We start from the raw sequence: 17,806 nt of genomic DNA, 5'->3' as shown, positions 1-17,806 counted from the left end.
GTATGTACCCATGTGGCCATCACCAGGATCAAATATAATAGAGATATCAGTCACCTCAAAACATTTATTCTGCTGTAATTTTAAAGGATGTACATAGAAATGGAAAAGTAAGAAAAAGCACTACTATAAAGGATAATGTGAAAAAAATTTATACATGTGTCAATTAAAACCTGTCTAAAGCAGTCTCACATGCACACACACACACACACACAAACACACATACACACAACTTAGAGGTATATTCAGCAGTCATTCTATTTATTTATTTAGTAAAGGATTATATTTTATTTTTAATTTTATATAGCTTTTTTACTGGGTACCAAAGACATTAAAGTTGTCCATATTTATGTGATATGTTGATAGATGAGTAGGATGGGTGAACTTTAAATTAAAATACTTAAAAGTCTTCCTTTTAACTTTGGAAAATATACAGAATGTGCCCATTACATATAGTCATCATACCATGCTCTGATACTCACTCTTATAACTACAATGAACACTTATCAATTTTACCATCTAAACTCTTCTTCTTTGCTATTCTCCCCAGATCTGCTATTATTATTACTTCGGGTTGTTCACTTTTAACTTTTGTCAATGATCTATATTAATTCCCTAAAATTGCATACTTCTTTTTAAAAATTTTCCTCCAGTACAATATATTTTATTAACTACTGTTCTCATTTTGTATATTAACTCTCTAGACATATTCATCCTACATATATGGTACTTTGCAAAGTTTAGCATTTATATCACCATCGCAGCTTCTGGTAAATATATGAAGTAACAAATAAGTGATATCATATGGCATTTTCCCCCTGTATCTCTCTTACTTCACGGAGTGTAATGTTTTCCATCTATGATGTGGCATCTGTGTCAGAATATGTTTCAGTTTAAAAAGTCAAATCATACTCCATTGTACCTAGGTGTTATAATGTCCTCAACTCACCCATCCATTAGCAGGCAGTCATGTTGTTTCTGAATCTTGGCTATCCTGAGTAACGCTAGAAAGAACATGGAAGTGCAGCAATATTTACAACCTGTTCATTTCTTTTTTTCCGGGTACATACACAGAAAAGGGATTGCTGGGTCCTATGGAATTCCTAATTTTGATCTCCTTTTTTAAACTTTCATTTTAAAATTCAGATTCTAAGTATCTTTCAAGTGTTTATTGGTTATTTTTTTAAATTTTATTTTCTTGTAAAGATGCTGCACAGAGAGGTTACCGTTACATCAGTAATGAGTACATTTCTTGTGGAGCACTGGTACCTCCTCCTTTGTTTTTCTCCTACTATCACTTCCTCCACCACTTCCACCCCTCCCCCCCCCTCAAAGTTGTAACTTGTTCATTTCCAACATAGTGTCTTGTGAGTATCATTGTTGCAATGAGTCATCCTGTGTCCTTGTTTTCAGCATTTTGTTTTTTTTCCTACCCCTCCCCAAATTAGATACAAGTATATACAAGATGCAGGGTACCAAAATCAAATACAGTGACACAGGAGGAAGAACATACAAAATAAACAAAAAAAAATCACATAGTACATTATTTTAAAAAGTAGTCTATGAAAATATCTTAATGTCACCCCTTTCTTTCAACAATCTCACCCACCCTTTCTCCACTCACCCTCCCCTTCTGCTTCTTAATTTTGTGGGATACACATGAGATTTTTAATCTGCATTTCCCCCTCTTCATTCATCTAACCCTTTCCCCTTGACCCTACTCCATCCCTTTTGAGTACCCACTTCCTGGTATTTTATTTTGCTGATCTCTGATTTTGCCATTCTAAGTAATTACACTATCTGAAATCTCCCTTGAATCTACTATATTTCCGTTAATACATTTGTATACACTTGCATACCACCCAATGGATTTACTTACGTATTTGTAAGTTAATGCTAGCTTTCATGTAGCAAGAAAAATATGGATCCTTTGTCTTTCTGGGCCTGACTTACTTCACTTAACAGGTTTCCTTGGGAACCTTGATACTATTTTGAAATGGTCATACCAGTCTATATCCTCTTCAATAATGTACAAAGGTTCCCTTTTTTGCACCCCGATGTCAGCATTTATCTTTCAGCTTATTGGTAACAGCATTGGAATAAATTGAGATGGTCTCTCATTGTGGCTATGAGTGTCATTTCCCTAATGACTGGTAATGTTCACCACCTTCTCATATATCTTTTAGCTAGCTCTATGTGTCCTTTGGAGCGATGTCAACCTTGATCCTTTACCCTGGTTTTAATTGGATTATTTATCTTTTTACAACTGAATTATATGATTTGTAAATTTGAACGTTAATCCCTTGTAGGTGGTTTGTAAATATTACCCCCAACCTTTTGTTGGTGGTTGCATTGTTTTTGTGTGTGTTGCTTGTCAGACATTTTATTTTTTGTAATAGTCCCATTTGTTCATGTTTCATTTATAGTCAAAGATAGTGATATAGTATCCAAAAGGTCTTTGTGAAGGCCAGTGTCAAGAGCTTGTTTTCCTAGACTCTCTTCAAGGAATTTTATGGTTTTAGGTCTTGCAATTTGATTTCTTTTAAATTTGAGTTGAGGTTTTAATGAATGGGATAAGTAAGGGGTATAATTTTATTGTATACGTTTATCTTATTTTGCATGTGGAAGTACAGTTTTTGAATCATTATTTATAGAGGAGACTATCTTTCCCCATTGTATATATTTGTATTCTTTTTCCTCTCCGGTTTTAAATATTATTATTATATAGGTGATATTACAGTGTCACAAATCGGGTAATGAGTACATTTATTTTGGACAATGTCACCCCTTCCTTTGCTCTCTATTTGTGCTCTTGTGGGAAAATTAGTATAGTATATAAGTGGGGATTCATTTTGGGGGCCTACATACTGTTCTTCTGTTCAAGATCTGCATTTTCATGTCAGTACTGATTTTGTTACTATGGTTTTGTAATATTATTTTAAATCAAGAAGTATAATACTTTCAAACTTATTATCGTTTCTCAGAATTGCTCTGAACATTCAAGGTTCATTTGCGGTTGCAAACAAATTTTAGGATTGTGTTTCCTACTTCAGTGAAAAATGCCATTGAGATTTTGATTGAGATTGTATTGAAATTTTATATAGCTTTGACTAGGGTGGATATTTTCACATCCTTTTCATTGTCTCGTGAGCAAAGGATATATTTCCATTTACTTGGGCCTTACTCAGTTACTTTAATCTGAGTATTATGGTTTTTGAGATTCAGATTTTTTGTTTCCATTGTTAAGATTATGGATCAAAATTTTATTATTGTTTTGGAAGCAATTATAAGTGTAATTATTTTCTTGACTTCTTTTTCTTTATTAAGTCATTATTTTTATATAGAAATACCATTGATGGGGGCTTAGAATATAGGTTTCTGCTAGAATTTGTTCTGTGTGTGTGAGGTTCTGGGTAGCACTGCTAGGAGCACTGGGAAAATGCTTCTGATTTTTGTGCATTAATTGTATTCCCTAGAATTTTACTGAATTTATTAGTTCTAATTGTTTCTGTTGTGAAATCTTTTGAGGTTTTTAGTGTATAGAACTGTATTATCTGAAGATAGATGTCTTTTTATTTCTTTTTCTTGCCTAATCACTTCTGCTAGCACATCCAGAAATTCTTGTTTTGGATTTTAGTGACTACACTTTGAAAATTTCCTTATTGATTCTAGAGATTGCTATGATTTTCATACATGGCATTTATTTTGACCAGAAAATTCATTTTTTTTGAGGGGGGTTCTGGTCATGGAGCCTGAACTCTGGGCCTGGGTGCTGTCACTCAGTTCTTCAGCTCAAGGCTAGCGCTCTACCACTTGAGCCACAGCACTACTTCCAGCTTTTTCTCTTTTTGCTTATGTTGTGCTGGGGAATCAAACCCAGGGCCTCATGTATGCAAAGCAAGCGCTCTGCCACTGAGCCACATTCCCAGCCCCCAGAAAATTCATTTCTATATTCAAGGTATTGAGGTTTACTTTTATTGAAGAAGAGTATTAAACATCTTTGAATGCTTGCTTAAGAGTACTAAACATCCTTGAATGCTTGCTTCTTTTATGTAAATTGAAATGATTATGCTTTTTTGTTTTGCTTTTGGTTTTTGGTTCTGTTCTGAGGGCTTGAACTCAGTTTCTGGGCTTTCCCTGAATTTTTTGTTTTTGTTTTTCTTAAGGCCAGTGCTCTACCCCTTGAACCACAGCTCAACTTCTAGCTTTTTGGCCATTAATTGGAGATAAGGGTCTCATACTCTTTTCTGCCTAGATTTGGCTTTGAACTGAAGTCATCCGATCTCAGCCTCCTAAGTACTTAGGATTACAGCTGTGAGTCACCAGAGGCCAAATAATTATAGGGCTTTTAATCTTTCATTCTACTAATGAGATGAATCATACTGATTAATCTACATATGTTAGAACAGATTTGCATGATAAGGAGAATTCTAAGTTAGTCATGATATATACAATTTTTGATGGAAAATTCAGTTTACTAATAGTTTATTGAGGGTTTTGTTTGAATGTTTATCAGAGAAATTTATCTGTAATTTACCATTCTCATATGTATTTGAGATACATGTGATGCTGGCCCCAGAAGACACATTTGAAAATATTCCTTGTAGCTTTTCCTTTACTTGTCTTTTTTGTTCTTTTGGAAGAGTTTCAGGAGTATTGGAATTATTTTTTCTTTCAATGTTTGTTAGAATTTAGCTATGAAGATATCTGGCTCTAAGCTTTTCTTTGTTGGAGGTTTCTGATTGCTTCTTTAGTTTCCTTATTTGTTATTATTTTACTTAGACTTTATACTTCTTCCTGATTCAATTTTGGCAGGTTGTATTTTTGTAGGAATTTATCCATTTCCTCTAGGTGATTCAATTTTTTGGCATAAAATCGCTTATAATGGTTCTTTGTGAACCTTTATTTGTGAAGCATCTGTTGTAATTTTTTCACTTTCACTGTTGACTTGGAGTCTTCTGATTTCATTTATTTTTTAGAAAACACACTCTTTTGTATTTTAATGGTTTTTCTATTCTCTGATTCATTTCTGTTGTGATCCTTATTATTTCTTTCTTTTAATTAAATTTGCTCTTTTTCTAATTCTTGAAATAGTAAACTATTTATATAACATTTTTCTTACTTTTCATTGGAAGCATTTACTCAATCCTAAAATCACTTCTATTGAATCCCATAGCTTTTGGTGCATTATGTTTCCATTGTCATTTGCCTTAATATTTTTGCTTTTGCTGGTACCAGGGTTTGAGCTCTGGGCCTTGTACTTGCTTGTCTTGCTTAGTTGTCTGGTGTTCTACCACTTGAGCCATACATCCAGCCTAGCTTTTTGCTGGTCATTCTGGAGTTTCATAATCCTCTAGAGCTTAATCTCTGTGTTGCTAAGATTACAAGATGAATCATCAATGCTTAGCTCTGTCTTGATATTTAAAAAATTCTCGTATGATTTGCTTTGTCTCTATTTTACATTCCTTACTTCAGTCTTGTCTTTCATTTTATCAATGTTGATCATGAAAACCCAGTCTTGTAGGTTTTCTCCATGATGTTCTTCAGCAAAAAGTCTGTCTCCTGGCAAGCTCATCTAGCCACCTTTTTGTGCATTTGACTCATGTAATTTTCCTGCTTTTTCTTACAGCAGTACTCACAAGATCATTCATATTCATTATTTTGACTTCCTGATCTTCTAGTCTTTCTTAAATTCATCGGATTAGGCTTTGCCATGACTATTTTATAGAGGTTTTTTTTTTTTTTTTTAATCAAAAGCATCACAAATTCATGTTGGGAAATCCCATGATGTCTTCTTTAGATCACCTCTTAGAAATATACATTGCATTTGAATACCTGTCTTTCACAAAGTTATTATTATTATCTTTAAAAATAGTTGTCCAAAGGGTTTTACTTCAATGCGTCAGTTTACAATGCACCTTGATCAATGTGATCTTTCTATTGTTCTTTTTTTTTTTTTTTTTTTTTGTCGGTCATGGGGCTTGAACTCTGGGCCTGGGCGCTGTCCCTCAGCTCTTCAGCTCAAGGTGAGCGCTCTACCACTTGAGCTACAGTGCCACTTCCGGTTTTCTGGTGGTTTATTGGAGATAGGAGTCTCACGGTCTCTCCTGCCCGGGCTGGCTTTGAACCGTGATCCTCAGATCTCAGCCTCCTGAGTAGCTAGGATTACAGGCGTGAGCCACCAGCGCCCGGCTTCTATTGTTCTTTTTAAGTTTCCATTTGGTTCCTCAGCTATCACTGGCCTTTCTTTCCTCATGACTTACTTCTCAAGTTTTTTTTTGTTTGTTTGTTTGTTCATTTGTTTTTTTCAGTCATGGGGCTTGAACTCTGGGCCTGGGTGCCGTCCCTGAGCTCTTCTGCTCAAGGCTTATGCTCTACCACTGAAACCACAGTGCCACCTCTTGAGTAGCAAGGATTACTGGTATGAGCCACTGGCACCCAGCTCCCAGGTTCTTTTGATAGACCACTTTTACCTCATTGATCTTATAGAAATGTAGAACTCAATCTAGTTCTTCATTTCTTCTTTGGTTGTAATTACTTCTGAGTTCAGAATTCAGCAGAGATTTTTGTATAAAAAGTTAGAAAGAAAATATTTTAGGCTTTGAAGCTATATAATTGCAACAGATAATTGCTACATAATACATAATTCTGCCATTGCATGTAAGAGACTCTAGATATGACATAAGCAAACAAGAATGGCTGTGTTTTATTAAAACTTTATTTATATAAAGTCATTCACCAAATTTGGTCCAAGAGCCGTCATCTACAGACTTCCATTCAAGATAATCTTACTGGTTACAAAGCTTAAATATCATAGAAATCTTCTCTAAAATTCAAAGTTCAGTTATTTAAATCGCTACTTAACATCTCTTCAAATAATATGCCAAAAAAAATCCTGTTGATTTTTATCCTTATGTTTCTTCTAACCCTTAATACCAACAGATGGCATCACACTTTATACCATACTTACACCAACACTCCACTTTCTCCATAACAACTGAGTTTAAGATGTGAATTTATCTCTTCTAGATTATTGGATTATTGGAATAGTACTCCATAGGCCTTTTGCTTTCCCTCTAATGAATATTTTTTCCCCTGTAAAGTCTAGTGTCTTCTATTCAGTTAAGGGATTAAGATAGTATAAAACAAATATCTGATAGGAAAAATCAAAACTGAAATAGGTATAATGGTATACAGATATATTGGTTAATTTTATGTGCCTCCTTAACTAGATCACAGGATGCCCAGATATTTAGATATTTAGAGATTCAGTTTTCTGGGGGGGGGGTGCCTTCAGATTAGACTAATATTTTAATCAGAATAATTAAATGAAATAACATAAATCCATACATCAAATTATATATAGCTACATATAGATACAGATAAATAGATAGACAGACAGACAGACAGGCAGATAGATAGATAGATAGATAGATAGATAGATAGATAGATAGATAGATAGATAGATAGATAGATAGATAGATACACTGACACAAGACAGATATCCTGTATTTGCTCCCTATCCTCAACCTTTCCTTTTTTTCTTTTGTTGTTGGTCATGGGGCTTGAACTCAGAGAGCTTGGGAACTGTTCCTGAGGTCTTTTTGTTCAAGGTTAGCTCTCTACCACAATGAACCACAGTGCCACTTTCAGTTTTTGAATGGCTAGCTGTAAGTAAGAGTAAAGATCACAGGAACTTTTCTTCCCAGTCTGGCTTTGAACCATAATCCTCAGATCTCAGCCTCCTAAGTAACTAGGATTACAGGTATGAGCCTCCCAGGCCCAGTTTAGCTTTCCTTTTTAAATAAGAATTAAATGATATAATAAAGTGCCCCGGCCAGGCTAAGCTTTCTCAAAACATAGCTAAATTTCTCAGTATAATAAAGAGTAAAATTCCAAGTTGCATTTTTAGTTTCATTAATATGGGTTAGTTCGGCTATTCAAAGGATTTAGTTTACAAAAGGCATCTGACTCTGGTAGAAGAATTTTTAGACTTCTGGAACGGCTGTAGTTCTGCCAGCTTCAATAAAATGGTAACTGCACTAATAGCAGACACACTCCCCTCCCCATCCCCAGTCATCAACTTTCTAACCATCCATCACTTAATACACTGCTGAGAACCCTGCAGGATTTCAGAAAACCATTGCCAACTGAATGTCTTGCTAAGATGAACTATGGCATCACTAGAGAGAAAAAGTGAAATTGATTTTTAGGAGGCCAACATTTGCAAAGCACAATTCCACTGGGTTACTTACAGCTATTCAGTTTCCCAAATAAAACTAAAGGGCTTACTCAGTAACAAATTACACTTTGAATTGAGCAAACAAGTTTCTAGCTGTTGGATGATAGTACAGTTTTGCTTTTTATACATTTATAGAGTCAGTATGATTCCTAAGCTATATTCTGCTTTATAAGATGGCATGTATACGTTTCTGATGGCATGTATGCTTTCATGAATTTAAGCTATTTTCTCTTTTTCTTCTGAAACTAGCTGATCCTAAAGACGTTTATGACTCATCAAAATGTGAAAGCTTGTGAACTTGCTCATAGATACTCATAGGTCTGAGAAACATTCTTTTCCAAATATGGTTATAATGGGGCTGCTTCTGTTACTGATGAACATCTCTGATCCACCCTGGGATCAAAAGCTGTGCTTGGCTTTGTTTTAAACCCAAGATTTCTAAGAAAGAGGCCAATAGATTCATTTGCATCCTCATTTGTGATGGATAGGACCAACAATTGGAAATCATGTTGTTCATAGATTTTACTTAAAGATCCATCATAGTCAAGTATTAGTAGGTAAGGGTAAAATGGCACATCCTCTGAGCTAAGGACAGTACAGGCACATGAATAGATTCTGTGCCTCTGTGAGATATGATACATCAATTTATCATTAGAAGACAAAGTTGAGAGAGGAGAATCTTTGCTTATAAAGGGGTAGAAAGAGCAAGTGAGAGCAACATTCAGGGTCATGTAGAATGAATCACTTATATGGGATGCGTGTTGAACATTTTTTCAGTGTTCCTTAAGCAAAACTCATCAAGTAGGTATTATTACTGTTATTCCCACTTTTAAGAATGTGGAAACAAATGTTTACAGTGAAATGACTGATCCACATTGGTTACTCCCTAATCGCTAAAGGGCTTCTAGGAAAACAGCTATAAAACATCGCATAGCCAATACAAAGGTCTGACACAAATCCCTCCCCTGCTGTGACCTGAGCTGCTTCTAAAAAATGGAAAATATTTAATTCTAAACAGTATTTCATTTAATTGGAATTAGCATATGCCTTCTTGTCTGGTTTCAATCAACATTGTTACTTATTTGAGTACTGGTCTAAGTGCTTGGGAATTTATGGATGGATGAGCATCGATGTAGACTTTGAAAATGTCATTTTAAATATACTTTTCTAATTGCCTCCTTATGGCTTCCTAACTTCTCCTCTTCAACCTGTTTAATTTAGACAGATGATCTTTTGAAAACCCATGGTCACATGTGCTTATTTTAATAAGGAAAAGTAAACGTATCTCTTGCCCAATTCCTCTCTGTAATAGCAACAGAATTCAATGAGAACAAGAAAGTAGAGGATATACCTAGGCACACATAAACACACTTTAGTATTAAAAGCATTCCAGATAAGAATGGGTATTGTTGATCAGGGTCCAAAACTGGTCAATGAAGCTAAATTGAGACACAGGTTTTGCTTCTATCACCATAAATGCATTCCAGTGGTGACAAGGAGACCTGAAACATTTTTAGCTCACGGGTAAAAAGATACAATGAGAGAAAAGTGTTCAATCAGTATTAATAGTAATGAATAAAAGTTTAGGTTTTAACTAAACTTTTATTCATTGCTATTCATAACAAGAGGTTTCTGTAACATCTTTCTAGGATCCCAAAATAAGTTGTTTGATGGAATGTTGTGGATCTGGGAAGGTGGCTCAGTGGTAGAGTGCTTGCCTCGCATGCATTAGGCACTGGATTCAATTTCTCAGGACCACATAAGCAGACAAAAGCCAGAAGTGGCGCTGTGACTCAAGTGGTAGGGTGCTAGCCTTGAGCTGAAGAGCTGAGGGACAGTGCCTAGGCCCAGAGTTCAGCCCCCACGACCACCAAAAAAAATGCAGATGTGGGAATTAGAAATTTTCATCAGTATTTCTATAATGGTAAAAAAAGAAGCCCTAATAAAATATTTGTGGCAGAGCTGATCAGTTAGTTTTTTGTGTGACCTAGTACTAGAGGTTGAACTCTAGACCTGGTGTTTTGCCACTTGGTCAATTGGACACAATAACCAGTCTTCAGATCTCAGCCTCCTGAGCATGGCTTGGATCCTTTCTTTCATAAAAGGCTGTCCAAGATTTAAAGATAAATTTTGAACTTCATCTTGATGGGCAGTGAAGGAATCACAACAGGTAAAAATAATTAAGTAAAGATTTATTGACTTCAAGTAAAGAAAAAAAGCATGTAGACTATGAGTTCCTTCATCCCCCTTTGGCTGTTGAGTCCCCTTTTCTTCCCAGATACTAGTTTTCCACAAAAACTGATAAAAGAAAAAGTTAATCTTTATTCAATGAGGATTATAATGCATGAGTCAATATAGAATCTAGACTGATACCTACAAGAAAACCTGGTTATAGGAATCTTGCAAAAGCACTTGAGGAAAACGTCCTCCAATCTTAGCAGGTTAAATGATATTTGTTATCAAACATTTCCATGAATTGGCAAACTCAAAATATTCATCATCATCATCATCATCATCATCATCATCATCATCATCATCATCATCATCATCATCATTGTTTAAAGATTCAAAAGTTTAAGGCCTCAAGAACTGAATATATCTGAGTTCTGTATTTGGAAGGTTCACTCGACCACAGATTGAAAACATTCAACAAAATATTGGTTCTCTATTGAACAAGTACAGACATTTTTCTGCTCATTGTTTGCTAGAGACTGTACAATATAGCAATTGTTCCTCTGACATTTGTATTAGGCATTATAGGTGGTCAAGTGGTATTTTAAAATTCAGGAGAGGACATGCATAAATCACTGGTTATATGCAGTACTATTTCTCTGTATATAAGGGATACGACCATCCATGGATTTTGGTATTAACATGATATCTTGGAACTTTATCCCCCATGCATAGGAAGGAAGAAACATGTGCTAGATGAAAGTAAATGCCTAATATTTTTATGAGAAACTATTAACTTCTGCCTGATTGGGAAACATAGGGAATGCCCAACGAAGAAAATAAAATCTCTGCCAATTTTTCTTCTTTCCCTAATAAAAAATTTACATATCAGAGAAGAAATAAGTGAGATATAACTTGAACCATAGTTCTCACTGCAACTCAGATGTTGGCATTGCTCACTTTGAGCATCAATTGAATGAATGAAGGGATATCCATGGATTATAATAGGAAGCATTAATTATTTCCAATGTGTCAGTAGGCAGTTTGCCCATCTATTTTTCTGCTGAAAAGAAGCCTCAAGAGTTTGGAGTTTGGCTACAATATATAGGTCCCCAAGTGATATCTATGAGAATATTTCTGGAGGGGAGAGTGTTATTGGACTAAGAGGAGACTTTCAGGTATGCCAGGCAGTTTGGCATTCAAAGATGGAAAAGAGAAGATGTAAGAATGCCATGTCTTAATCTCTTCGCCTCAGCCGTAGCTCTTTATCTCCTACTCTGAGAAGTTAGAGATCCAAGTTCTCTGGGTCCTGGGATTCAGAACTGTCACCAATGTCACCTATAAAATTGGCTTCCTTTGGAATTGGACTGAGGCATTTAGAATTGGACTGAGCTATGTTAGCATCCTCCTTGCTTCTCCAGCTTGTAGATGGCTAATTGTGGGATATCCAAATATTCATAATGCAGTAAGTCAGTTGACCTAGCTATGCTCTTCTCTCTCTCTGCGTGTCTTTCTCCATCCATCAGGTATATATGTATAGAGGTATAAGCATATGTATCTATTATCTATCTATCTATCTATGTCATTTTTTTCGGGGGGAGGGGTCCAGTTGTGGGGCCTGAACTCTGGTCCTGGGTGCTGTCCCTCAGCTCTTCAGCTCAAGGCTAGCGCTCTACCGCTTGAGCTACAGCACCACTTGCAGCTTTTTTCTTTTTGCTTATGTGGTGCTGAGGAATCGAACCCAGGGCCTCATGCATGCAAGGCAAGCGCTCTACCACTGAGCCACCTTCCCAGTCCCATCTATCTATCTCTTTTATGTTGATTCTGACTTAAACAAAAGCTAAATGTCCCTGGCACTTTGTATGATAGGAGGAGACTTACAAATGAGCTCTTAGTTCTAGAATCATCTTCATGTGAACATGGCACGTTCTATCATCTTTCTGTGTAACACTGATGAAGCCCTTACCATGAAATACTTTTGAGCGTTCTTAGACCCTTTAGAATCTATCTTTTAAAACATAGGATGATATACAGAGTGAAAAGATAAAACTTATGAAATTTATTTCTTTTTTCTTTTGTTTTTTTTTTTATTGTGAAAATACTGTACAGAGGGGTTACAGTTACAAATGAGTACATTTCTTACCCAGCATTGTGAAATTTATTTCTTAATCAGTTCTGCATTCCAATTATTCTTATTGCCTTGTTTCAATAACTAATAAACTTTTCTTTCTGGCCAGATTGTTCTTTTGACTGTTCTTGATTCTAAATCTTGACAAATAATTATCCAAATGCAGTTCAAAATCTTTCCTTTTGGAAAAGCACAGAAGGACAGCTGCCCTCTGGCTGTCTCCTGATTTCCTGAGTATGTCTAGGTTCATCTCTGCCAATATTTCTGTTGTCTGGGCCTTTACTTGTACATATTGAGCACAGTGAATTCAATCAAGTTAGTATCCTCATGTGTATTTGAGAAACTACATAAACAGAATTCCAGATTCAATACAATGCAACTAACACTCTAGCCTTAATTCAGGTCCATATTTTAAAATATTTCCAAAAGCCATTGTTTACCAAAAACTTCATGCTTAACACCAACAGTCTTTATTGTCTATTTGTAAATTATTAGTGAAAAGTGACACCAATCCTCTAAATTCTGTATGGCTTTTAAGAGAAGTATATAATCCTCAGGAAATGACAAATATCATTAAAAGTTTAACAAGAAGCCCTCTGGGGTTTCATTTGTTAGTGTATCAAATATTTACTGCATACCTACAATATGCTTAACACTAAAGTGGGGTATAGGGATACAAAAAAAGCAGATCTGTCTTTAGTTTTATTGAGCTTACATTTTAACTGAAAAGAGAAAATTAAGCAAATACAATCTAGCGTCAGTGCTAGTTGAAACAGTTGAAACAGGTTGCTATGGGAGGACCTGGTCAGTCTTCCAATTTTACCAATAAGCAGGGGAGGAGAACTAAGTGAAAAAGTTTCAGAAGAGATATAACTCCTGATTGGAACTGTGAGCAATGGGTTTTATTTAGCCAAGTAAATACAGAATATAGATTGGGAATGAAGTTAGGGTAGCCCAGTGAAAGAGAGGGAGAATCCTCAGGGCCTTGTAAGAAGGAAGAATGCTATACAGAAAACTGTGAAGAGTGTGAATTAGAAAACTGGAGAAGTATATGGGGTCAGAGATTGAAGAGAGCTTGGTTTAAAAGTAATCTATTAAATCTGGGTATAGTAGAAATCCATCTCAGAGATTCAAAGCAAATACTGGATGCAATTGGATTTTTATTTTAGACATTTCATCTTTTCTCAGGATAAGAAGTACATATCCAGTTTTCAAAGGGAGTTGATGGCCCAAGAAGACTTGAAAACAGGATGTGCCACCTAAATCTCTCTCAACTCTCAGATTCTCTGAGAGTCAACTTGGTTTTTATTCTCTGCTATACATTTGTCCTTCCCATCCACCCCTCCCACCCCGCCAACAAGCCCACCCACAAACCCAGCTGTATAACCTTAGTTTTCTCCAGCATGGAGGAGATGTTGTCAGCAACCAATAATATATCTCGGTATGGTCCCCCATTGTAGAAGTAAAAAGCTTTAAATCATAAAATATTCTGGAGGAGAGAAGGTTGAGACCAGGTGATTTCATGGACAGGAGGAACAGAAACTTCCCACTTGGCTAGTGGCACAAACAGTCTCTCTCAGCCCAGAAGGGATTCTGTGGAGCAGACAAGGGGGCACCTGTCTGAATTAAGTGACTGATCTACACTGCTGCCTTGTGGCTAGAAGACAAATGCCCTGCATATTAGCTGGATTGGATCCAAGAGCTCCAAAGCCCTTTCCTATCCAAAAGAGTCCACCTCTCTCCCTCAGTGTAGCAATTTCCAATTACTTTAAGAGGAGGAAGGAATAGGGGAAATTTCACAAAATGACAGCCAGGCCCCTCTGGGAGGCTTGTCCTGAATGCTGCTCACCTCTGAGCTCCTGGTGCATTGCCCACCCACAGACTCTTTTATGAAGTTCAGCCAGCAGACCCCCAGGCCCCAGAGGGAAATGGTCTAATTAAAATCACACTTCTCACTGCCAAATTGGATATGTTAGTCTCAGCTCCAAGAATGTCTTGGAAAAGTATTTGGAGCTGAGTGAGTTTTTCCCAGAAGGGACTTTTTCACACACACACACACACACACACACAGACACACACACACACACACACACACACACACACACACACACACACACACACACACACACACACCAGCAGATGGAGGTAGAAGGGAACTTTGTTACTTTTTTTTGTTGCTGTTGGTTCAAAGTCTGCTCACTCCTCCTACTTTCCTTCTATGCCCCTTGCTTCTTGCTAAACATTGTGTGAATTCTACCTCCTTTTACATGAATCATGTAGGACACAGGCTATGTAAGTTAAGAGTGTCAGATGTGGCAAGATTTGCCTTTAATTTAGGACTCTGCCTTTTAATAAGGGAGCAAGGTGCTTGATCTTTTGAAACTATAGTCTCACTATATGTGAAATGAGAAGACTAAATATTTCACACAGATATTAAGTGACTAAGGTATTCTCCATATCAGAGAAAACACAGCTCTTATTTATTACCTGATTTATTTGTATTATCAGAGTATTATCAATATGGAGCTGTGGTAAGACATTTAGGAATTTATATTTTTTGACTACTTGGACATTAACTCACTATGGGACTTTGGAAAAGTTATTTTGCCTCTGAGAAGCTCAAAGTTAGTTCTATGTATGGAAAGAAAATAAATGGGCTAAACAATCTCTAAGATCTTTTCCAAGTCTAATATTCTGAAATTCCAGATTAACCAAAGTTTGATTTTTTTCTTGTTGAAATATTCATTTCTTTAACAAGTATTTCTAATGAAACCCACTTTTTTTTCCTGCGCATTAGACACTGTACTCGGCAGTGGAAACAGATGGACTCATGCAGTGCTCAAAACAATTAAATTTGCAACCTCAAATTAGTTTCTTCTCCTCTCGAAGGTTTGTTGTGAGTACCATTCTCCTAACTCAATCAACTTTCTCTAGCAGAGATAATAATTTTAAGAAAAAAAATTCTTAGTTACATCATGTGAGAGAAAATAATATCCAATACCTACCCAATATCCTCTCTGCCAGATACATGGCACTCAGTTCTCAATTTTCTGTGCGTTTGGTTTTCTGTGTTCTTCTGAGCCACATTAGATTCTCCCATTGACACTCACTCTCTGTGGACTTCCATCTTTTGTGTCAGCCAGTCCATCATAGTTCCTTCTCAAAGGATGGACCCACATGCTCACCTCTATCGCCATAATGATTAATTTTATCAATAGAGTTGCCTGGGCTCAAGGATGCCAGATAGCTGAAAGTATTATTTTTAGATATGTCTGTGAGAAGAACTGAACAAAGAAGATTGCCCTTACCATTGTAGATGGACCTCACCAATCCATTGAAGGCTGATAGAATGAATGTAGAAGAACTCCTTTCTTCTTCAACAGAACATCTACCTTTTTCTGCCCCTAAACATCGGAGTTCCTGGTCCTTGGTTTTTGAACTCCACAGTTTATACTAGTAGTGATTCCCTCACTCATCCCCTGTGGGTCTCTTTCTGTTCCCAGTACTCTAGCCTTTATGCTGGGAGTAATAGCATTGGTTCTCCTGACTCTCAAATGTTGGGACTCAGACAATTATAATAGTAGGTTTCCTGGTTTTCTAGGTTGCTGATAGCAGATTGCAGGGCTTCTTGGCCTTCATGGTTGCTTGAGGCTATTCCCACCAGAAATGTTTACATATGTGTATACGTGTGCCAAATGCACTAGCTACTTGCTATAAATTTTAGGTTGTCTTTGCTACTTCCATGCAAGGGAAAATGCACAGGGCAGGGGTGGTGTGAGGAATGGGAGATTTGTGAGCAACTGTAGAAAGGGGAATAGCAAGCTGTCCGGAGGGTGGAAAACAGAGAACAGAGGAATGAATTACCTTCCCTTCTTCTGTGATATGAACAAGCCTAAAGTGTTCTTTCTTTATATACCTGGCCTGGAGATGGTCCGTACAACCACTTCCTATGGTTCAACTGTTTAGTTCCCCATGGAACTGTGCACAGAATGGAAATGTACAACATTGCATCTATGTCCAACCTACCAGGCCTCATTTCCTTTCTGCACATTCTTCCTAGCCTGAGTTTGCATGCAACAGATTAGGCAATAACACTTAATCCAAGTGTTTTCTAGAGAATCTGGGCTAAGAACATATAATAACATGTTTACTCCTCAAGAAACTACTCACATTTCTAATATCTAGAGAAGATAGACTTTAAGAAATGAAAGGAATGAGCCAATATTACAAAACAATGTGAGAGGGAAAGTAAATATTGCAAACTAGGGCCATTCTCTTTTCAAGAAATATTCTTTTTTTCCATTTGTCCTCCACCCACTATTTTTATTGTATGTTAATTGTTAGAGTTTTATATTTCGTATGAGTTTTATATGTCATTTTGACATCTGTATAGATGTGATGAAGGTACTTTAATGATATTCAACTTGTCTACTACCCTGTCCTATTCCTCTGTCCCCCCTTTCCTCTTCATTTCCTAATTAACTTTCATGTCATTTGCATCTCCAAATTCCACGTATGAGAGAAAACATGTTATATGTGTCTCTGAGACACTGGCTTCATTCATTTAACACAATCTTCCATTTTCCTTCAAACCCCTTAATTTGTTTTATTTTCAAGGCTGAATAAAACACCATCTTGAGCACTATTTCATGCCTGTGATTAACTAATTTGCAATGACAACATGTAATCAGTCAATATTTATTTCAAATCTCCACAGGTTCAGGTATGTTTAAGCAGGAGAAATTAAGGGTCAATAGACAAAAGTTATACTGATTTGTACAATACTTGTTTTTTGGTACATTTCTGGTAGTTAGGATGATTCATATTCATTGCACCAAGAAATACCATAATATCAGTAGTTGGTATAATAATATTTATTATCACTAATATCACCATTCAATCACTAGGCATCTACCTTGCCAATAGAATAATGAACTCAGGTGGCTGAAAGAACACTAGAGCTCTAGAAGATTAGAGGAATATAGAGAGATAATCTATGCATAAATGAAGATTCTGGAGAATTACTGGCAATTGGCCTTAAAGTGTATGGCTGAGAGTATTAGTTTTAATTAATACATTTAGAAACAAGAGTTCCACATTTACGGAAATCTCCCATATGCCCTGTTCTCCCCTACAAGTGTAGTTGGTTACTGATACCTTATAACTGAGGAACAAATGCTAGTAAATTATTGCTACAAAAGCGTGCCATTCACACAAGGTTTTACAAAGTTAAAATGCTCTGCTTTACCTACTCCATAACAGGTCAT

General features: G+C 36.3%; 1 non-coding gene and 1 pseudogene across 1 annotated transcript; one reads left to right on the top strand and one right to left on the bottom strand.

Annotated features, from left to right (window-relative positions):
• The window catches only part of LOC122107062, a 63,604-nt pseudogene extending 47,868 nt beyond the window's left edge, over positions 1–15,736 (bottom strand).
• LOC122107149 lies at positions 9,623–9,752 on the top strand. Its single transcript, XR_006147294.1, has one exon. It is a non-coding gene; the product is annotated as a small nucleolar RNA SNORA1 (small nucleolar RNA).
• Positions 15,737–17,806: the final 2,070 nt, after the last annotated feature.

This window comes from Dipodomys spectabilis, unplaced genomic scaffold (genome assembly GCF_019054845.1).
Source record: "Dipodomys spectabilis isolate Male_0828 unplaced genomic scaffold, ASM1905484v1 ptg000046l, whole genome shotgun sequence".
In the NCBI taxonomy this organism is placed as follows: domain Eukaryota; kingdom Metazoa; phylum Chordata; class Mammalia; order Rodentia; family Heteromyidae; genus Dipodomys; species Dipodomys spectabilis.
Note: the sequence above shows the minus strand (reverse complement) of the source record. Positions and strands in the feature narration are given on the sequence as shown.